General features: G+C 45.9%; 1 long non-coding RNA gene across 2 annotated transcripts in view; it reads right to left on the minus strand.

Annotated features, from left to right (window-relative positions):
- Positions 1-22,291, minus strand: part of LOC144295258 (uncharacterized) — a 39,598-nt gene extending 17,307 nt beyond the window's left edge. For both annotated transcript variants that reach the window (XR_013362594.1, XR_013362593.1), the window contains exons 1-4: positions 21,960-22,291; positions 15,757-15,918; positions 14,310-14,428; positions 13,214-13,381 (exon numbers count right to left, since the gene is read on the minus strand). This is a non-coding gene — a long non-coding RNA (uncharacterized LOC144295258). The remainder of the gene's footprint in view (positions 1-13,213; positions 13,382-14,309; positions 14,429-15,756; positions 15,919-21,959) is intronic.
- Between the last annotated feature and the right edge of the window lie 940 nt (positions 22,292-23,231).

A 23,231-nucleotide genomic window follows, 5' to 3' on the forward strand; every position in this document is an offset into this window, starting at 1 on the left:
TCATTCTTTGCACGCAAACTTACCGAGTGCCTACTATGGGTCAGGCATTGTGCTAGTTCTGAGGCAAAGGCGAACAAGACCAACATTCCAGGAGAGCTTGCATTCTAGTGAGAGTAAAGAGGGCCATGCTTAATTGCCAACTAAACCCTTCTGTTTGGATGGAAGAGCTAATTACTTCCACATGAGGCTATTCCACTCACAAGGTGTGCCCTGGGGGGAGCTTGAAATGGGAAATGGCTGTGAATCTACCCCTCCCTCAGCGAGCTCAGTTCCCACTGACTTCTAATAACGGAGCTTCTTAACTTTCTTGAGTGTGACGGTGGGTGATTCTCAAGGATAATATTGACTGAGGTTTGCCTTACACTGTGGAACTAAACACACACACACACACTTCCGAAGCTGCAACCAACTGATGTACCTAGTTTATGGGACTGTGATCAATCACCAACTTTGGTGGTTAAGGGTGAGAATGAGAGAAAGTGGACAATTTATAAGAAAGAGATAGCAAACTAATAAACTCTCTATTCCTCAATCTCACAAACTAGTGTTTTCTTGTTTGTCTGTTTCTTTGTTTAAGCAAGCAAAGACCCGTGCTTAGGGTAGGAGCTCCAGATATCGTGCCAAAGGACTTGACGTCTCCAAGTATAAATTACAGGGTGTACGAAATGGAAGCCTAACTGCAAAGCCAGAAAGTTCGGACAGAAATAAAGCCCGGACTTTTCTCGCAAAGGCATAGGGGTTCTGTCCCAATTCTGAATCCATCACAGGCCCTTGATTAAAATCTGTTGGTTAAAAAAAAAAAATCACCTTTCATTATGATGCATTTGCTCATTTTTCTTCCATATTGAGAGTGACAATTTCCATTTGCGACGATCAGCCACAACATAGATGCAAATGCGCTAAGTAAAATTAGGTGTATCAGAGCAACTGTCTTATAAAAGACCATTTTACATCCTAACCCAGCAAGCGGAGAATTAGTCCTGCTCTCTGTACTATATGCAAATGCTCAGATTATAGCTAATTATATTGTTGCAAAGCAGAGCCAAGAAACTGCTACAATACTCCTAGTCTCCTTGGGGAACACGCCATGAAAAGAACTTTTTTTTCCTCCTTTGTAAATTACACTATGATATAATTGGGTCTCACTGTTCATGTAACACCCCGCTCCGGGATAGCGCAGGAAAAACGAACAATGTCTTACTAAGTCCCTGTTAAGATCATTAAATGTAGATCACAACACACTAGCAGGCGCCCAAATCTTAATGTGTCACAGTAACAAAACCGGGAAAAGAAAAAGTGACAAGTTGCGTCATATTATTTTTCTCCTACAATGGAGTTTAAGGTAATAAAGTGTTAATGAATTCGGCCCTGCGTAGTTGGCATTGTGAGAGAACTTCTTTTTATTTTTTACTACATTGTAGGAAAAATTGTCATATTCTGTTAGGCAGCTGTTTAGAGAAAAGCTTTGACAGTGTATAATTGACTCTATTTTTACTGCATTTTCATACGGCATTGTTAGGTTTATATACTGTACTGAGTTCTGCTTTTCAGTTTTACACACTAAGAAATTTTCCCCTTAGACAATTTTTTTTTTTTTTTTTTTTTTTTGCTGGGGAAGAAAGAGAGCCCGGCTAGCCAGTCAAAAGTGGCACTTCCCCAGCTTCTCCCATTGGCCACCTCCAAGAGAGTCCTTGAATTATTGTCAGCGTGCTTTCCAGGAGAGGGGACCTCTAAGATCGTAGGCCCCCAGCCTCCAGCTGGAGGAACATAGAGGTACATTTCTAAAATGACACACGCACAGCGCACCACAGTGGCAACTATAGTTCTTGGTTGGATGTTTTCTCCGGGAAATACGCATCGGGGAGGTGCGGGGCATTTTTCCTCTATGTACAGATGTATTTTTGCCCAAAGCCTCTTTCTGGGAGGGGGGCAGTTTAGAAAGCCAGCCCCCCGACTCCTCTCCCTCCCAGGCTCTCCCTCCCAGGCTGAGTGGGTGCCGCAGACACACCTGGCGGCTGCTCTAGTCCCAAGATCGTGTGCATTTTCAAGTTTAGTTTTATTTCGGTTTCGATTCAAGTCATAGATTGGAAGATATTCCACATTTGTCTCTTTTTTTTTCCTCCTATCTCCAATGGTAGCAATGTCACATTGCCTGCCGGGTGAGAAGAGCAGCGACAGGAGAGACCTTGACAGCCAGGACAGCAGGGGCCCACACATCAGTGGCTCCAAACTTCTAGTGCTGCCATCGGCATGTGTCCTGTTGGAACATCGGGCCGAGTGAAGACTCTGACCTTTTTTTGTTTTTGTTTTTGTTTTTTAAGATTTTATTTATTTATTCATGAGAGACACACAGAGAGAGAGAGAGGCAGAGACACAGGCAGAGGGAGAAGCAGGCTCCATGCAGGGAGCCCGATGCAGGACTCGATCCTGGGACCCCAGGATCAGGCCCTGGGCTGAAGGCGGCACTAAGCCGTTGAGCCACCCAGGCTGCCTGACTCTGACCTTTTGGAGTCAGAAAGGCCTGTGTCTTCATCTTGGTCCCATCATATTCCAACTGTGTGACCCCAGGCCAGTTAATCTCTTAAAGCCCTTTCAGAGGGTACCGACCACTGAACTACTCGCTAGGGTGTTCTGAAGATTAAATGAGATAACGCACTTATAAAGCACTTAGCAACATGCCCGACACATAGTGAGCTTTCAATAAGGCATTGCTCTGGCTGTTATGATCCATGACGGACAAGGACCCAGCGCGTTAATTTTTTTTTTTTTTATAAAAGGGAGGCATTAATACTCTGATCTTGACAAACTGTAAATTGATTCTCTGACTCTTCCACCCCCACCCCCGTTTGTGCACCTTCCCCTTGTCTATTCATATTTTTCTGTGAACTTGTGGCTGCTGCCAAATGAGTAGAGCAAAATGGGAACTCAATTTAATTGAAAACACATATGTCAATGTCACAATGTGAGAAAGGTGCCATCGTTTGGGCCATCACTGGCCATCACGCACACACACACACACACTGCGTGTGTCTGAATCATTCTGTGGGTCTCCTGGGGGGAAAAGAAACACCACTATTTCTCAGTGTAGGGGTGATCACATGCGGAGATAAAATGAATGCCTTTCTAACGGTCATAATAACAGCTACAACTTACATAGTGCTGTTACGTGCTCTTTATACAAATTAATAGATTTACCACCCACTGCAATCCCAATATCTATTTTACAGATAAAGAAATTGAGGCACAGAGAGGTTAAGTGGTTTGCACATAAATACACAGAAAGTAAGGGATTGGGCTGGGATTCACACCCCCAAAAAATGTGGCTTCGAGAACCATGCTTTTACCATTCTTTTATGATCTAACAGCTGCCCCTTATTGGACATTTCTTCTACCAGGAAGTCTGTGTTTATGGTAATCACATTTGCCCATCCTTACTCAACATCATAGAATTAGTAAGGAACAGAACCCAGATCCCAATGTAGGCCAAGCCGACTCCAAAGTCATGCCGTTAGGCCCTGGAATATACAAGCTCCCAAGTGAATGAGTGGCGACTTTTGAAGAAACTCCAGGCGACCCAACTCAAGTGCCGCCTCCCTCAGACACATTTCCATCCACACCTGCTTTTACTCAGCTCGCCTCGTTGGGAACCCACGCCACCCTTAGCACCTGCATCTCAAGAGTCTGAGTTCCATAATTGTGCCACATGAGTTACTTGAAGTTTCCTGAAGAAAAATTTAAGTCAGTTGAAAGCCAGGCTCCTATCTTTTTTTTTAAGATTTTATTTATTTATTTATTCATGAGAGACACACACAGAGAGAGAGGGAGAGGTAGAGACACAGGCAGAGGGAGAAGCAGGCCCCATGCAGGGAGCCCAATGCGGGACTCGATCCCGGGACTCCAGGATCATACCCCGAGCCAATGGCAGGTGCTAAACCTCTGAGCCACCCAAGGATCCCCCAGGCTCCTATATTTCCCCTCTTAAAGCCCCAGAGCATCCGGCACAGAATGGACACTGTCTCATGTTGGTGAAGACTTGACATGAAATCTAAAAAAATGGGGACAGCAAAGAAAAAGACCTGGGCAATCCTGGTGCCTGAAATTCTCACCCTTTGTCCATGCTCCAGTTATCCCTTTAGTAAGACAGAAACTAGTCGCTTGGTATCAACAGCAAACGCACAGAGCGGCAGAGACAATGCCATTCTCAAAATGACTTCTGATGATGAAGCAAGAGCAGAATCAGAAGGCAGCTCTCATGCAAATTTCCTGGCAATTATACTACAGAATCCATCAAACCAGTGCATTATTATGTGACTTTAACTTCTGAGTTTGGTAATAGTCATGTCTAATTCTCTTATAACAGCCATGGCTACTGCTTTTACCTTGGTACTGGTTCTCATGAGCCACTGAGTGGTCTCCCCATCTTAGTCTATGACCTCTCGCTTCTATCTTATGCGTGGCAAAAATAACCTTTGTGCTCACCAAATTCCTTTCCTTTTCCTTTGGGGCACATAGATGGATAACATTCCCAGCCCTCTGCAGTTAGTTAGGACCATACGACTGGGTTCTTTTTTTTTTTTTTAAGATTTTATTTATTTATTCATGAGAGACACAGAGAGAGAGGCAGAGACATAGGCAGAGGGAGAAGCAGGCTCCCTGCGGGGAACCCGATGTGGGACTTGATCCCAGGACCCCAGGATCATGACCTGAGCTGAAAGCAGATGCTCAACCACTGAGCCATCCAGGTGTCCCTATGACTGGGTTCTGACCAATGAAATGCAGACCGACATCCTGCATGCAAATTCCCATGTGGCCCATAAAAATCCTCCACTTGTGATCTTTTACTATCCTCCCATAGGAGGTTCACAGTGACCATGTACTGATGCTGAAAATAGGATCACAAAATGGGAGACCCCAGGTTCCTGAGTCACCATTTGGCAAGGAGCTGCCTACCCACACTGAACTGTGAAGAAAGAAAAAGTAGAATTTTTATCGGATTATGTCACTGATTTTGGAGGGTCCTGTGTTACAGCAGTTGGTGGTCACTCACTCACTCTCTCCATTATGGCAGATGAGTCAGCCTCTAGAGGAACTCCAATAGTATTGCTTCCAGAAGTTGTCAGGAATTTTCAATCCCACACAGGAGCGTCTTCTACCCAGAGACCATGTCTTGGTCAGCTCTGAATCCCCAGTGCTTATCACAGGGACTGACCCAGAGGAAACCACTTCATCCAGTAGGTATTTGAGAATACCCACTGTGTACCTGACATTCTCACAGGCATGGGGAGACTGGGTGAACCAGACAAATTTCCTGATCTCCCAGAGCATATGTTCTAGGAGTTCTAGGAGGAGACACAGACCATAGCATATGAACAAAAAATACCTTAATATTAATTCAGATACTAATATTTTGAAGGAAATAAAATGAAGCCAGATATAGAGATTGAGTTAGAATGGAGGACTTTAGTCCATAAGATGATCTGAAAGAGGCTTCTCCAAGGACATGATGTTTAAACTAAGACTTAGGGACGCCTGGGTGGCTCAGCGGTTGGGTGCCTTGGGCTCGGGGGTGGTCCTGGAGTTCCGGGGTCGGGCCCCACATCGGGCTCCCTGCATGGAGCCTTCTTCTCCCTCTGCCTGTGACTCTACCTCTCTCTCTCTGTGTGTCTCTCATGAAAAATTAATAAAATCTTTAAAAAAAATAAACTAAGAATTAAATTTGTATATCTATACAATCATTTAACAAATAGTTCTTGAGCATTTAATAGGTTAGTCGCTACGCTAGGAACTAAAAATTGGTAGATGTTTGCTGAGTGTACTGCTGAATAAATTTAGCATGAAATCCAATTCTTTAACTTGACATTCATGATCTGGCTTCAAGTCACCTTCAACAAAGAAAGAAGATCAAGGCAGTGAAAGGGGAGAAAAAGACAAGGATAAAAGGTCAGAGTCAGAGACAGGACACAGAGGGGGAGGGGACACAGACTGGGGGTGGTTTGACCCTGTGCCATTCCATTCTCTTTGATCTTCTGCCCCTGCAGCCAGATGACAGGTGCCATCTAAAATTGTGAGGCAGCTCTTGTCTCATCTGACTCAGTGAGGGCACCTAGGATCCCACTCCTAACAACCCCTTGGTACTAGACCAGCCCCCTCAGCAAAGGGTTCCTCAGGCCCACCCAGCCCTTGGTGTCCAGATGGGTCCCCTTTTCCTGACCTCCTTCAGAGAGCTCAGTCCCTACACCCTTCAGGTCTCTTCCAAGAACTGGCTGCTTCTGAATCCATCTTGAAGCATTCCTAGCAAGCCTTTGTCCACGGTCACTAAATAGCAGGGGAAAGTCCCAGCAACATTTGTTGAGGAAGTGAAATTCAACATTACCCTAGAGAAATTCTCAACCCCTCCCCACCCCCACCCCCGCCCGACAATGTCCAGGCTACAGAGAAAGGAGTAGTGCCTACCATCATGATGTTCATGCCAAAGTTTCCTCTATGCCCTGGAGGGTCCCACTGGCAGCTATGGGCTATGACTCCTAGAGGTATGACTTCTAAACATCCTGATGACACACAATCCATTCCACAAGCAATAGAAATATCCTGAAAATGCTATTGTGTGAGAGTCCAAACCACATGCTCTAACCTTTAGTCTGAGAGTGAAATATTCCTCTCGGACCATGGATTGCTACTGATCTGTCCTCCTCTCTCACCCTTCCCCGCCTGAGACCTTGTGTTTCCACCATAGTAAACTGTTCCCAGAAGCACCCTCTCCCGTCTCCCTGTACTCTTAAAAAAAATTGTATTTATTTATTCATGAGAGACACAGAGAGAGAGAGACAGAGACACAGGCAGGGGGAGAAGCAGACTCCATGCAGGGAGCCCGATCTCCAGAGCATATGTTCTAGGAAGAGACACAGACCACAGCACATGGACAAAAAATACCCTACTATTAATTCAGATACTAATATTTTGAAGGAGATATCTACTCTTCCCAATCCAGGTTCTCTCTCTGCTGGACTCTGAAGAATTAGATTTCTGTAATTACAGGCTGCCTTGGCTCCAGCTGGGGCCATTGTCTTCTATCAGCATTCCAGTCACTAAGAAGGCCAAGGGTTTTAGTTTCTTTCTAGGTCTTGGTATCAAACTTAAATGGGAGCTTGAAAACTTGGGCCGGCCCCCACCCCAACCCCCCAGTGACATAGCGCTGCTCCTTGAGACCTCAGCTCCTTGAAAGAAGTTGCTGGGTTTTATTTCTGTAGCTCTGCCCACACCCAGTTGCACGCAGGTGCATGTGGGAGGCTGGCAGGGAAATATTTGCCGAGTGCAGGGCCTGTACGTGCCACTCGAAACTCTGTGAGTGCAAGAACCCTGTCTGTCTCCCAGTGAATCTCCAAAGCTCTTAGCTCATAGAATGGATGAATGAATGGTGGGTTGGCTATAGCAGTGTTCCAAGAGTTTCATACATGTGGTTTCATTTAGCCCTTGTGGAAAACCCATGAGTCAGGTATGACTTCCCTAAATCAAATGGGGGAAAAACTGGACTTCAGAGTGATCGCTCTTTAACACTAAATCAAGCAACTAAAAAATGATGGACCCAGAGCCAAATTTAGGTCTGCTCGACTCCAAAAATCCATGCTTCACAGGTTTGCCCAAATTAATCGAGCTGCACTGAACGCTGCAGGCCTGATGATGACTGGTCATCTCGGCTGGATTCGAGACCTCCAGTGGCTTCAGGGACTGTTCTTCACAGAGGCCCTACTGGACTGTGAGACATCTCAGGGACACAACTGGGGCATCACAAGTCTTTCCTGAAGGGTGCTTTCATCTTTGGGTGGCTGCCAAACTCCTATCACACCCCACAAGGGAGGAAAGGGTCAAGAATTGGAAGCCATCTTTGAAGAGAGAACTCAACAGGCTGGATTTGGAAGACAGGATAGGGAGGGGGGCTTGGAACAACAGAGTTGAAGCTATAGGGTCTGGAGAAGACACCATCTGGAGGCCACAACACCTGACTTCGCAGACCTGCGGAGTAGTCCCATAGAAGGAGGTTTGGGCGTGTTTAGTACTGACCCAAGAGACCAATAAAGAACAAAAGACGTAAGTGGAGGCTCAGTATTAATAAAGAGCTCCTAATAGTTAGCACTGAGGAGGGGGAGAGGGAAAGAGGGAAGGAGGAAGAGGAGGGAGGGACAGGAAGGAAGGGGAGAAAGGAAGGAGGAGGGGGAGGGAGAGAAGCAAGGAAGCAAGCAAGTGGAAGGGAGGAGAGGAGAGGAGAGGAGAAGAGAGCTATCGTGGGTGGGTCTCTATTCCCTGTGCCCTATCAAGCCCGACTAGAACAACGTCCTGTAAGCCTAACGGGTGCTCAACGTGGAGTAGCTATTGTTGCAGTCATCACAATTCATATTTACTGAAGGAATCTGAGCATAGGGGTGCAGTTGGATCAGCTGATCGCTAACATTCCTTGAAGCCCCAGGAGCCCCTGGGTCTCACTCAGAGAGCCCCCGAGGACGACGCTTCCCTTCTTTGTAGCAACCTTGTCATCCCGCCGCCACTGCCCTTCACCGCTGTCTCTTCAATCTTTCCACCTCACCAGTTCAAAATACTTTCCTAACACACGACAATAAAGTGCAAACAGCAAAAATCAAGCCCCAAGTTTCTGTCAAACCACCTAATCACAAAACCGCCGGAGTCAAATCCAGAAAGTCTGCTGATTAAAATTCCTCGTTACAGCAATAAACACCTGACCCCGAGCCTCAGCAGGTGGCTGGGAGTGACATCAGCCCTCCTGACTCTGGACCTAAGTGATCTTCCAGAAACACCTCCCGAAACCATGGGGTTTCCTGGGCCTCCATCGTGGCTGTTCCAACACCACCAGAGACTGGCTGGGCAGGCCTGGGCTATTTTTTTTCTTTTTTCTTTCTTTCTTTCTTTCTTTCTTTCTTTCTTTCTTTCTTTCTTTCTTTCTTTCTTTCTTCTTCTTTTTTTTTTTTTTTTTTTTTTTGATAAAAGCGCAGCCAGGTTGAAGCCCAAGGAGCAACCTGTGACAGCAGTGTGCAAACCCTTTGGAGAGGAATGAAAGTAAGGAGTGGTCCCTACCCAGAGTCCGAGGACACCAGAGATGTCCCAGCAGAACACCTCCATGAAGACCCGATCCCTCCTCCCCACCTTGTCCTTCCGAAGTCACTGGTTGTGCGGCCAACAGGCCCACATTCCCTTACAGTACAGGGTACTTACTCAGAAAACACTAACACCTACTGCGTGTGGGCACACCTATGCACATACCCACGTGCCACAAACGTACCTAGATGGCCGCATAGGGTTACCAGGCCACACAGAGACACACAGACACACGCCTTCCACAAACATCGGCACATATATGAATATGCACAAATACACATGCAAACATAGCAGTGTGATACGCGCACATATATAGGCGTACAGACGCATGCGTATTACATTCGAGTCTTGTTGCGGGTGACAAAAGTCCAACTCATACTGGCTTTAGTTAAAAGAGGAATCTATTGCTTAAAGAATCACGGAGTAGAACCTCAAAGCTGGGTGCAGAGCAAGGATGTGGCTGGGCCTCAAGAAGAGCTAAACCCAGGACCACGGACTTCATCAAGCTCATCACCCACTGCGGTCTCTGTTCTTCTGGACTCTATCTCCCTCTGTGCCAATTTCTCACGAAAAGCATGTGTGGAGCCAAATGTGGGAAATAAGACTTTTACCCACTTATGGGAAGCAGGTAGCACATGCCCTGACCCCTGGCCATGGATACAGTAGATGGAAATTGCTACAAGTGTTTTCTGGTTCTATGACCAAAAGTCCAAGGGATGTGACGATTGCCTCCCATGCCCATTTGGTTTAGTTAGCATATGATAGGGTAGGCTGCATCCTAACCCCTGAGATGGCCAAAGTTGACTCCCAGAAGGATTTGCTCTTACTTGTGCCATATATTCGTGGACTGACTATGGCTCTCTCTCCACGGTATCTCCTTTCTGGGACTCGGGATGATAAAATAGCCTTTATCTGAATGTCACATGGCTGAGGGAAGGAGGGAAAGAGATGGCAAGTCATGCAAAGGTTCTCAGAACTTCTGTCCTACTGTGGTATGTGTCACCCAGGCTCTCATTCCATTGGCCAAAGGAGGTCATTCTTCCATTCCTGACACCAGTGTGGGGAGGAGACAGTGAAAGTTTTGAGCAGCGATGCAACCTACCGCACCATCTCCTGACCACCTGTGTGACCGGGTGAGTAGAACTGACTCATCCCTTGACACACTGAATTGAGCCAGGAGGCAGGACCGGATCGCGCTCCAGTGGTGGCTCCAGCAGTAACGCTCTGAATCAGTTGTCCCAAGTGGGTATGGCTGGGCAGAAAAGACCATTGTGTTACAGAGATAGCTGGGATGAACCACGAGCAGACGTGTGCCCAGCCCAACAGAACCACATGGTGTACCCAAGGGCACACACCGACTGACCCCCACGCACAGACACGGGCACACATATGCAGACATGTGAAGACTCGTGACCCTGTGGCGGTACCTGTGTGTGCGCACACAAGTACATGCACCATGCTCGTGTTGGGGTCCGGCCTGCCCTCATTTGCATGCCCCCCTCAGGCCCACAGGCACACTGGCTCAGCAGGGAGAGGCTGCTTCTGTAGGACGGATCAAAGGCATCTGCTCGGGCTGCATATTTAAGGAGTCCCTGCTGCTCGCTGGTAGCTCTCAAGCTGAGCCCCCTGCCTAGCCAAAGCCCCACTCTGGGAAATGCCTCCCCCCACCAACCCCACCCCAGGGGAAAGGCCTGGAATCTAATCACTTACTTCCTCAAGCCATTTAGGAAGGACCCAGAAACAAGTCCTGGGCAGCATGGAAGAGCCCCTGGGTCCCCAGCTCCAGAGGCCAGGGCTAGGGTTGGGGCTAGGGGGCGGAGCAGAGGGGCCCTCCTGGGACAGCCAGGCTCAGTCCCAGGGAAGGAAGGACTGGCACTGCCCCTTCACGCAGGGCTCGTATTTCCTCTTGAGGATCACTCTTGCTGCCCAGACTTGATGTCAGGTTTCAGTCTTTGTGAAAAAGTCCCAGACAGGGAGCTGAACCCCAGGTCACAGTCCTGGCTTTGCCACAAACTCATTTGGACCAGTCACTTTGCCCTTGGCCCTCAGTTTCCTAGAGAAGTAGAAATTTAGAGCTACTAGAAACCATCCAATCTAGGAATGGCAAACACCTGGCACACCTGCTGTCGCCCAACCCCCTCCACGCCAAGGGAGGCGTCCCTGGCCTGCCACAGCACCACAGTAGCCAAGGCCAAATGCAGCCTCGGAATACTTTTGCACAAAATACTCTTTGTTGAGTTACTAATTCATCAAAGTAGACTCACAAGAGGAAATCTATCACCAGCCCTGATCTAACCCTAGGACTTCTCTAAATTGATGAAGAAAATGAGAGGGAAAACACTTCTCCTAATCTCCCTGAAGAGAACAGGAGGTCGAAACAGGGGAAGCCACAGCCCTGGCCTCCCCTTCCCCACCCCTGTTTTTATCCAAAAAAACACAAGCTGGTTTCATCTTGTTTGCAACTTCGGATCAATTGGCAAGAGTTGAACAAAACGCCGTGTTGAGAAGACTCCTCACGATCGTGCCCGGGCTCAGTAGGAAAGGGTATCATGATCAATCACCAACATCTGCCACCAGCACAGGTGTGCGGAGCCGGCCCCAGGCCTCATTCTAGCCGTGTTTACACTGAGGGTGAATGATGCACTTTGCCACACATGCAGGATGATAATCCCCACCCGCCTGTGAAAGGAATCCGTGGGACACCTAGGTGGCTCAGTCGGTTAAGCGTTGGACTCTTGATTTCAGCTCAGATCATGATCCCAGGGTTGTAGGCTCGAGCCCCCACGTGGAGCTCTGCGCTGGGTGTGGAGCCTGCAAAGACTCTCTCTTTCCCTCTGCCCCTCTCTCTCTCTCCGAATATATGCACTTGTGCGACCTCTCTCTCCTTCTCTAAAACAAAAAGAAAAAAGAAAAGGCCACTGCTCTGTAATAAGTAATGCAAAACAAACAAACAAAAAAAAGTAATGCAAAACAAACAGAGTTTTGCATTTGGGTGGGGAATGGGTAATGTAGGTGATGGAAAAAAAAAGCCAAGGAGGAGATGAAGTCTTGGGTCAGCAGGCAGCCAGCATTCTCTTATTGCCCTGGGGATCCTGCAAAGATCTGTTTCTATTGCTGATTCAGTTTGCCCATGAGAAAAAAAAAATGGACATAGTATCCATACTGTCGGGTTCCTTTATGCAATAATAATACTGAAACCTTCACACAATAATAATAATAACAATAATAATAATTTATTGAGCATCTCCTATGCATCAGGTACTATGCTTGGGTCCTTACCCAAAGTGTGTTCAATTCTCTCAACATCGCTGCAAGCTAGGGTGTGTACTCACACTTTACAGATAAAGAAATGGACACTTAGAGAGTCGATGTGACTTGCCCAGTATCATTCAGGTAGCAGAATGGTAGGATCTGAGCCTATATCTGGACACCAAAGCCTTTCTTCTTCGTATTAGATATATTTTGAATCAAAATAAAAGAAAACATGAGCTCTATGAGTAAGAATTCCACATAGCTTTGAGATGGGAGCATAACAAATGGGAGAGTGGTACCCACATCCTGATAGCATTTTTCCCATCCCTCCCTTCTCAAATTGTGTGTCTACTTTTTTCTCAAATTTAAGGCTCATGCATGGGTACCACTCAAATTTCTAGGTTTTGGTAAACATGCTATGAAAATTTTATTTAAACTGCTAAATGCTGTTTATTAAGACTTTCATTCTCTCTTTTTTTTTTTTTTACCACAAAAGCATTAAGCCGCCAATGAAAAAAATACAAATAAACATACAGGAAAAAAATAAGAAATACTCCCAATTTCCTAAATGCCCTCCCCCCAAAATAGACATTGTTAATACTTCAGGATATAGGCAGAGATATATTCCAAGACCCCTGGTAGATGCTGAAAACCACAGATAGTACCAGACCCTATACAATGACATTTCTCCTATATATATATATATACATACATACTTATGCCAAAGTTTGATTTATAAATTATGCACAGAGATTCATAACAATAAGTAATAATAAAATAGAAAAATTATAACAACGTACTGTAACAAGTTGTATGAATGTGGTCACTCTTTCAAAATCGCTTATTCTGTACTCACCCTTCTTCTTGCGATGACATGGGATGATAGAGGCCTGCGTGATTGAGGTGAAGTGAGGTGAATGACGTAGACATTGTGATGTAGTGTTAGGTGACTATGATGTTCTGACTGTATGTCAGAAGGAGGATCCTCTGCTTCCAGACCAAGATTGACCACAGGTAACTGAAACTGTGGAAAGCAAGATCACAGATAAGGGGGGGTTGGCTGTATAACCTTGCAGAATTTTTCCGTATATACTTTGTTTACATGGTGTATTTATACCGCAATACGATCTATTTTTATTATCTACCTTTTCCTTCATGATCCCTCATTTTGTCACCTACTGCATTACTTATTTTTTTGAGAAAGAGAGAAGTGAGCAGTGGGGGGGAGGGGGAGAGAATGTCAAGCAGTCTCCCTGCTGAGTGCAGAGCCTGCTGCAGGGCTCAGTCTCAGCATCCTGACATCATGACCTGAGCTGAAATCAAAAGTCGGATGCTTAACCCACTGAGCACCCCCAATCTACGACATCACTTTAACTGACTGGTGAACAGTGCAGTATGTGGACATTTTACTTAACCAATAACTATTATTGGACATTTAGGTTCTTTTCAATTAAATGTTATCATCGTAAAAAATATTATAACTAAATCTTTGCACATCTTCATGGTAGGTAATTCCTAGAATTTGAGGGTCAAATATATGAATACTTTGAGGATATTGTTACATAATCCAAATTGCCCTCGAGAAAAATTTCTATCAATGTACCAATTCTACAGCTTCTCCAGATCTTGGCCAATACTGGACATTTTAGTTTGAAATTTGACTGCTTCTTAACACTTGTGAACATGAAGACAGAGGGATGCACTTTGGAGGGGATCCCATGGGGCACCCCATGGGACACAGGCGTTGACTTTGAAAATGGACATGTTGATTTATTTAAGTGGACATGTGTTAGCATCACTTGAAAAGAAGGCACCAATATACCAGATCATGTGAGGACACTTCACCATGCAAGAGTACTGCATAGACCCAGATATTACATACTGTGGAGTGCTGCCTCCCGAGCCAGAGAGCAAGGAAGGGGACCTAAACCATGTCTGTCTCTGCAACCTACCAAAGCCTCATGTGGAGCCCTTGCACACAGGTGATATCTCCGAATCTACTGTCTTCATTTCTGTCAGGTATGAGATCATTGTTGGTTGAAGCATCCAGCCTGAGGTTCCCCTAGAAAAACTAGGAAGGAGATGAGTTGGCTTCAGGAAGCAAGCATAGAGTTTGCATTTAGGAGTTATGAGTTCACATCCTGGGTTCCCTGTTTATTTTGGGCAAATTCCTCAATGTCTCTAAATCTATTCTGGGGAAAAAAAAGGGGGACATGACTACGACTCCACAAGGCTAGGTTAATTAATTAATAAGGTAATACAAGCGAGGAAGCCTTGCAAATGGCAAACATTGTACTCATGTTTCTTGGACTCTCATCAAACTCTGAGGGTTGCTTTATAGATGTCCCTCACTAGGGCAAAAATGCAAATTCAGAAATAATTGCTTCAAACTTTTATCCTCCTTCTAAAGATCCCAATAGGGCAGCACCGATGGCTCAGTGGTTTAGCGCCACCTTCAGCCCAGGACGTGATCCTGGAGTCCCAGGATTGAGTCTCCCGTCTGGCTCCCTGCATGGGGCCTGCTTCTCCCTCTGCCTGTGTCTCTCTCTGTCTCTCTCTGTCTCTCTCTCTCTGTCTCTCATGAGTAAATAAAATCTTAAAAAAAAAATAAAGATCCCAATAAATCAGGGTTAAGGTGTAGGCAAACTAAGTTGAAATCCTAGCTTTACCACTCTTTAGCTCTGTGATTTTGGGAAAGTAACCTAAATATTCTGAATCTCAAGTCTCCTTGACTATAACATGAGGATCATAACAGTGCCAACTTCACAATGGAAATCATGTACCTTGTGTGAGGCCCAAAGGAGATAATATATACATAAGTGACCCAGGCTGGATGTACAGCAGGAACTCAAGAAATACCTCGTTTTCTCCAACGACAATAAGTAGGACCTTCCTACCAATCAACCTCAGCCCCCTGTCATTTTTCTTGTGTTACATATCACCCCAAACTTTCTGGCTTAAAATAGCAGCCATGCATTTAGCTCAAAGCTCTATGGGTCAGCACTTGGACTGGGATCTGCTGGCTAATTCTTCTAGGCCTCTGCTGGGCTCATCCATGTGGCTGTAGTCAGCGAGCAGTGAATGGCCTCACTCGCATGTCTGGCAATTGGCTGTGCATCAGCAGGGGTAAAGAATATCACGGGGCCATGGGTCTCATCTTCCAGCAGGCTATTCGGGGCTCATGCACATGATGGCAAGTGTATATTTCCAGAAGTAGCAAGAGGGAATGTCACTGTGCATAAGATTACTTATGCCTCTGTGGCCAAAGCCAATGGTCAATCCCGGGCTCAAAGTGTGGAGAAATAGGCCTTGTTTCTGTTAGGAGGAGCTCCAATGTCCTGTTGCATGGGGGTGTACATACTGGGGTGGGAAGAATCCATGACCATTTTTGCTATTTACCCCAGAGACAAGTGCTTCTTCCGTGGCTGTCTATACCCTATGACCCAGCTGCTCACACAGAAAGTCAATCTCCTCCATGAATGTCAGGAAAGTCTTCCATAACTTTGCCAGCATTCCCACAAATCAGTGCCACGATGGTGCCATGATCTCCAGCCTAGAAGCCTGCAAGCAGGAGACAGAGACAAAAGAACAAATGCTTAAATTATCTGATGAATGTCAGATACATTAAACTAATTTATGTAATAATGTAAGCACAGTGATGGGAAGGTAATATGAGAGACATAAATTATACATTATTATTGTCAGTTCTAGCACTTATCTTAGTAGCGTGTCAAAATACATCCTGATACGTTAGCATTTATAGAAATGAACAAGTGCTTGTGCTCAGGGATCTGGCAGTGAGAAGCTGGGTGTCATTTGCATGTATGCACCCACCCAGCCATCATTGTCTTTCCCTGGAATGATAAGGTAATGAGACGAGGGTGCCCAGGGTTCTTAACTTCCCTAGAGAGAGCCTGGGGCTCAGATCCCCCCCGGCATGTGTTCCGGGGTATGGTTGGAGTGGGAGGCATGAGAGGGCACGGCCTTGGGTCAGACTGACAACTTACCAGCTCTTTGATCCAAGTCATTTCACCTCCCCAAACCAGTGTTCACATCTGTGAAATGGGAATGATAAACCTACCCTCAAAAGATGGCCATAAGGATAAAATGATATCACCTTGTTTTTCTTCTCACTGAGGTACCTTCTGGTGCAATAAGAGATGTAGCTGAAGCAATCTTAGACATCGGGAGTCTGGAGGAAAACCATCCTGCCCATGGGAAGCACAGTCAATGACTGCCTGACCATGGTTTTGTCTATTTTCCTTCTCTCCACAAGATACTATCTGATGTCCCCCATTTCCTGTTGTGTTATGGCCAAACTATAATTCACATGTGCTGAGTACAACACGAGTGTGACACTGATAGCAACCTCCTAGGGCTGGCAAGTTCTTCAGAGAAATGTGGGTTAGCCTTGGACACAACCAGGGCCTGGGCTCTGAGGCTGATGAGACTCAGGGTCTGAGAGACTCGGAAGTGTCCAGACACTAAAGGAACCGGTAAGTAGGACAACTCCTACTGGGACACACGATCCCGGGGAGGGGAATCCAGTATAGAGGGTCAGGGGGGTGGGCAACCATCCTCAGGAGGGATGACCTAAGGATGATAGCCCATCCCAAGGGAGTCCAGGGTGGGCCCCAGCTAAGCCAAAGCCAAGCTCTGAGTGTAGACAACCCCAGGGGAGGGGAACTGAAAGGAGGGGCAGATAGACGCTTAGCAGAGAGCCCAGGCAGAGCACCATGTACAGGCCCCAGAAGCTTATCACGTCTAGCAAGTAGAGGTAAACCAAAGCCGTTTCAGTCATGCCTGCCCAGTGTACCCTCTGGTTGGATGCACAAGCAGGCTGAATCAACACAAGAGGGGACACAAGGACCCTGAGCCCAGATGTGAGAAGTTGGAGATGCAGAATCCAGAGGTGGGGGAGCAGCGATGGCCCTGGGGCTGGAATTTGGGGATTGATCTCTTTTCCCTTCTCCTTTCTTAAGAGCCCCCTGGCCGGGGTCTAGTGTTCTTCCCATGGTTCACACCCAGGCAAGTCCAGGTTCCCATCTCCGCTTCTCTATTCTGAACGGCAGCCAAAAGGCCTGGCCACTTAGTCCATTTCCCTTGTGGATCGGCCGCCTCCCCAGGGTGGGGACTAGAGTAGGGCCGGCGGGGGGCCCGGAGCACGACCTATAAGGAGGTGCTCCCTCTCTGGTGTGTGCAGGTGGAGGCCCTTCGGTGTTGCACCCTGCTTTCTTCCCTTGCCTCCCCCAAGTCCTGGCCCTGAAACTCCACCCACCCCCAGGCCTGTGTGAGCAGTTCTGGGGTGGCAGCAAGGACCAGACCTGGAAGGCAATTCTCCGTGCTGCAGCATGCTCTACCCTAACAGGCCACACTGGGAAGGGGAGAGCCACTCGGATCCCTACCCAGACAGGAACACCTTACCTAGGTCCCTTATGGTCCCTAGGGTAATAAGCAGAGATATTTATGCATAAATCCAGGCTGTTCCTCCCCTGTCCCAAGGGCCTCCATGTCAACCCCATCACCCATGGAATAACAGCCAACAGCCTTAACTTGGTGGTCAAGGTCACTGTCCCAGCTTTTAGCACACTCTTTTGCGACCACTTACAGTATGACTGGACTGGATATTGAGCATCTCCAGGGAAAACATTACCTTCCTTCCCAGTGCCTGGCTCAACTCATCCGATGAGTTACTGAGCACCTGTCCTGTGCGGGTGCTGCGCCAGGTGCTGGGTAGACCACAGAAACCGCCACGGACCAAGGCCCTACTTTCATGGCACTTGTATCCCATTTGGGAGATACAAACAGAATACAAATGAAATATATAATACCAAAAAAAAAAAAAAGAGAAAGAAATATATAACACATGTACATGTGCCAAGAAAGCAGAGCCTGGCAAAGAGACAGTGCGACAGAGGGAGGGATGCCGTCTTAAGTATAACACTCTTACTGACAGAAGACAGACTTCCTTTGGTTGAATGGATTCTGCTTGCTGCCGCCAGTCCGACCCATGACTTTCAACTACAGCAGGTGTCAGCAAACCACATCCCCAGGCCAAGGACGTCCCCCACCCCCGAACCATCTCCTGTTTTTATAAATAAAGTTTTATTGGGACAGAGCAACTCCTATTTGTTCACCTACCATCTGTGACTGTTTCCACACGACAATGGGAGGGCGAGCATTGTGACATAGACCATATGTCTCCTACAGAAAACGTGTGCTGACCTCCGAATTAGAGAATCACACGATATAATGCGTGGTCAACTGCAGCCTGCTGTGTGAACAGACCCTAAATGCTATGGTAAAGGCTCTCTGGGTCATTCCCTTCCTCTGCAGTAGGGACAGGGCTTTCCTCCACTCCACCGTCCTAGGCACCGTGTCGGTAAGTGATCACAGATCCCTCACTTCCCGAGGGGGCACGAAGGTGGAGGTGGAGGTGCCCACCATCCCCGGCTGGTGGGGAGGCCAAGCCTCTTTTCATCTGATCTACAACCCCCCTGACACCCAACCAGCAATATCATTTTCCCCATCTCCCTGCAAAGCCAAGCAACTTTGCCCACCCATTTGCCATTCGACAAAGTCTTTTAAACAGATGACTTTTAATAAGTTAATCCATTCATTGTCTGGAGCTCTGAAAACTGACATAAAAGCACAATGACGCCTAATTAAACTTGTTCTGTGAAAACTAATTTGTCAAACCCAGAAGCACAGTTCATAGATAAATGCTAATATTTGAAAGTCAAATTAAAGTTGAAAAGGTTTGTAATAACAGTTAATTAACTCTTGTTTTGTTTTCCTTCACTGCAAACTGGAACCAACTGCATTGCGGGCGCCTCTTTAACATTTTGGACCACAAAGATAAAATTCAAAGCTTTGAGATACGCCTTTGATGTTGGTATTCTCTGCAGATTCGATATTATTTTAAGTCTCTTTGTTTAAAAATTCATTTTTATTATCCCTGCATGAAATGCATGGCAATTCCCCAAATAACGAGCCATCAGTGCAATTAACATCGTCGATCGACACCAGCGTCCTGATAATTAATACAGACGCGCTGCCTCCCCAGCGAGAACTGTGAGGGCTTGATTTTTCAGAGCAACTGTTCATTTACAGACTCAGCTTCAACCTAATGAAAATGGATTGTGAAACTTTAATGAACAAGACTTTGCTGTCATAATAATAAAGACTTTGAAACAACGCGGAGGCCTCCATAGCAAGCGTCTGGCGCTGTGCTTGTTGCTACGGTACATCAAACCAATTAAGCCGTATGATGAATATTTACACCGAGGTTTTTTTCAACTCTATGACATAAGATAAACTCGTAAAAGTGAGCATTAATTCTGCATCAACAGTTTCTGACATTACATCGCAGCAAAGATGCATCCACCCAGCCAAAAGGCTGTGTCTGCCCACCTCTGTTTTGTCTTAATAAATGTCAACAAAGGATTAGAACGTTCTGAAAATCCAATTTGCATGCGCAGGTTGTGAGTAAAAGTGCAAAGAAAATATCTTCCTTGAGGTGTGTGTGTGTGTGTGTGTGTGTGTGTGTGTTTTGCTGGTGGGTATGATAGTACCCAGGTGGGCCTGTTCTCTATGTTTGCATCTCTGTGCCTGGGGGAGTGTGTGTCTACCTTATGCGCATGGATCTGGGGTGGCGGGGGAGTCGGGATAACCGTGCATAAACTCATTCCTCTGTGCATAGATCATATTTGCGTACACAATTTTATCTTTAAGAATGTACATGTGGGAATGATTTTGTGGGCTTGTTTGGGTTTATATGACTATTCCATGATTTTAATTGAGCATCTATTATACTGGGTAATGTGAAGTTACAGTGGTCATAAAATCTCTAAAAGCATCTCTATTCAAGGGACTATGGTCTGAGGTGCGGGGTGGGGGGCACTCTCTATACATCAACTACTATCCAATCACAGCAAAGCATGTTAAGTGCTAAGATGGGGAAAGGAAAGAATATTTTGGGTGTGTAAAGCAGAGGCACAGAACATAAATGAAGGGCAATTAGGAAAGACTTTTCGGAAGAAGGGGAGCTTCAACTGGACTTGAAGATGAGGAGGAGTTAACCAGGCAAAGAAAGGGAGCCAGAGGAAGAAGCTGTACCTGAATGCCTTTGTGCGCATGTATGTACCGCGTGCATGGCAGTTGGATTTTGTCTGGGGTCTGTGTGCATGCGCTTGTGTGTGTGCTTTGAGAAACACATGTGTGCATGTCCTTCTGTATGCCCAGGCCTCCGTGTCTGAGAATCATAGCACTCCGTGGCAGGAAATATCTCAAAACCAGACACCACTCCTCTCGATTGTAAATGAGGCAACCAGAGAGCAGAGGGCCATGACTTTGGAAGGCTTAGGGCAGGAACTCGGTTTAAAGAACTGTTACCGACATTTCTACTCTAACCCAAGTCTGCAAATCAAGCTTTCACATACCCATGACTGCCAGAGGTTCATATTTACAGAGGCACAGAACTTCCCAGAGGCTAATGGAAGACGAATTTACCCTCTGATTTTACGCACAAGCTCAGTAGCTTAGGAATTTTCAGGTCAGGGGTTTCCAAAAAACCTTATCCTAGAAGGAAGAGTATCAGCCATATATAAGTCAACCAAGTTCAGTCACTTCTGAACCTAGCTGTATTTCAGCGATACATAATCGTGCACATGTGTATGGACACAAAAGCACACCTCCTGACACTAGTATGGTTAAAATACAGAGTCAAGAAGTTAGCGTTGCTCCACGGCTGCCTCTGTGCTTCTCAGACAAGCTGCATCAGAGCAGTGTAAGGTTCCACAGTTTGTTTTCCAGTTGGACAATAGGTCATTACTTACACTCTGTGGGTCCAGAGCACATCCAGGTACAAGGAAGAAAGTAATCAAGATGGGAACTGGCCAAATGAGCTGTCACAAACCCATGTATTTTATCCATGGGGAGCCCTCTGGCATGTGGAAACACATTTTACTCACAAAATTCTTGGATGTTGTTTATCCCAAGCTACAGAAGGCGAGAGGCGGTCAATTAAAATTGTAGAGAAAACTACTATTCAGAGATGCATCAACAGGAATGATGAGGTAGAAATTTGTTCTGGTTCCATTTATCATGGTGGCAAACAGTCCTACCTATCTTCCCAGGAGTATGTCTGAGTACTGGTTGATACTCACCTAATGATGATCCTGAGTTCCTAGGACAAGGTTAAATCATAGACTAAAGAAAGACACTGCTAAAGAAAGACACTAAGATCTGTAGCTAAATTTTTTTTTTTTTTTAGATTTGAATACTTAAAGGGTTGGCTCTTAGCTATCCAGAAAGTTCAACTAAAGAAAGACACTAAGATCCGTAGCTAAATAATTTTTTTAAAGATTTGAATACTTAAAGAGTTAGCTCTAGGCTATCCAGAAAGCTCAACTATCCAGGTTCAGATTCCCTAGCATATACTGAGTGCCAACGAGGCGTTGGGCTAGATATTTCCACTAGCTGATCTCATAGAGTCCTTATCAGAATCCTAAGCAGAATTTACTGTCCTCATTTTAGAGATGAGGAATTGAAGCAGAGAGAATGGGGTTGTAAAGGGCAGGGTCGCTTCTTTTGGTTCTCACTTTTTCTACTTCCAAATATGTCTTCCGGAACAAGAAATTGCCCCAGGGCTCCAGAAACATGAGGTCTTACAACAGATGCTTACAACGTCCCCATACATCAATCAGCAGGCAATGTCATCACTATTCGGAAGGCCCTCTTCTCTTGGCATTACCCAAATCCTCTGTCAGCATCATAGTCCCAGCTTGGCATCCTTTTCAGGAGCAGCAGAAATAGAGACTTCTTGAAGAAAGCTATTAGTTTACTTGGACTGATGCATGAGAGGACGCAGACCCACTTGACACACCAAAAGGGCTTGGGGAAAGGAAAGTGACGTTTATGCTTTCCCCCTGTGCTCTCTCATTTAGTCTGCACCACCTCCTTGTAAACATGTACATCCATAATGTGCATATTACAGAATTCACTATGCTGTGCCAGGCACCACACAGGCATTATCTCTACTCTTTATGATGCAGCAAGTGGGTAACAAGACCCCAAGAAATCTGAGATGCAGAGAGGTCTAGAAAGTTGCCCAAAGTTAGAAAACATGAGTGTAGTGTTGAGATTTGAATGTAGGATGTCTGCCTCAAAGTCCAGTATTGTTTCCCTTGTTCTGCTCCCTCTGATAATAAATCCCTGGGCCCAAAGGGGTTAGCACATCTGCAAAGGTCCTTCCAGTTTGGGGTTCATGATATAGAAAAAAGGGTTGATTGCCTTTTATCAGGACTATGGGGGGCGGGCAGTTCAGCTCCCTTAGACTGGAGCCTCCTGAATCTTACAGAGTGTAGAGAGAAGACCTAGTTCTGTGCTTCCTGAAGGCAAAAGGGCTCATCATCCAGCCTGGAGACTTAGGAGAGAGATTCCCAGAGATCTGTGGACCTCAAGAATCATCTTGTCCAATCTCTTCGCAGTATCTCAAGGGCCGGTTTAAAAAACTATCAGTGTTCAGGTGCCTGGCTGGCTCAGTCAGTGGAGCGTGTGACTCTTGATCTCAAGATTGTGGGTTTGAACCACAGGTTGGGTGTAGGGATTACTTAAAACCTTAAAGATAAAACCTTTTTAAAACCAAAAAAACTATCGGTATCTGCAAATTTATCTCAATGATGTTCATTCTATCTTTATAGAGAGTTATTATTCTATAGAATTAAAATCTGTCTCTAGAGTTTTCACCCACTTGTCCAACACTGAGTCAGTCTTTCCTCCATGGGACCTCTTTTCTATTCAGAGAGTGGAAGCAGTGGAAGGACATAGACCCCTTTTTAGGATGCATATCTGGGGTCTGTTGGTTTCCATTC

Source organism: Canis aureus, chromosome 23 (genome assembly GCF_053574225.1).
Source record: "Canis aureus isolate CA01 chromosome 23, VMU_Caureus_v.1.0, whole genome shotgun sequence".
Taxonomy (NCBI): Eukaryota; Metazoa; Chordata; class Mammalia; order Carnivora; family Canidae; genus Canis; species Canis aureus.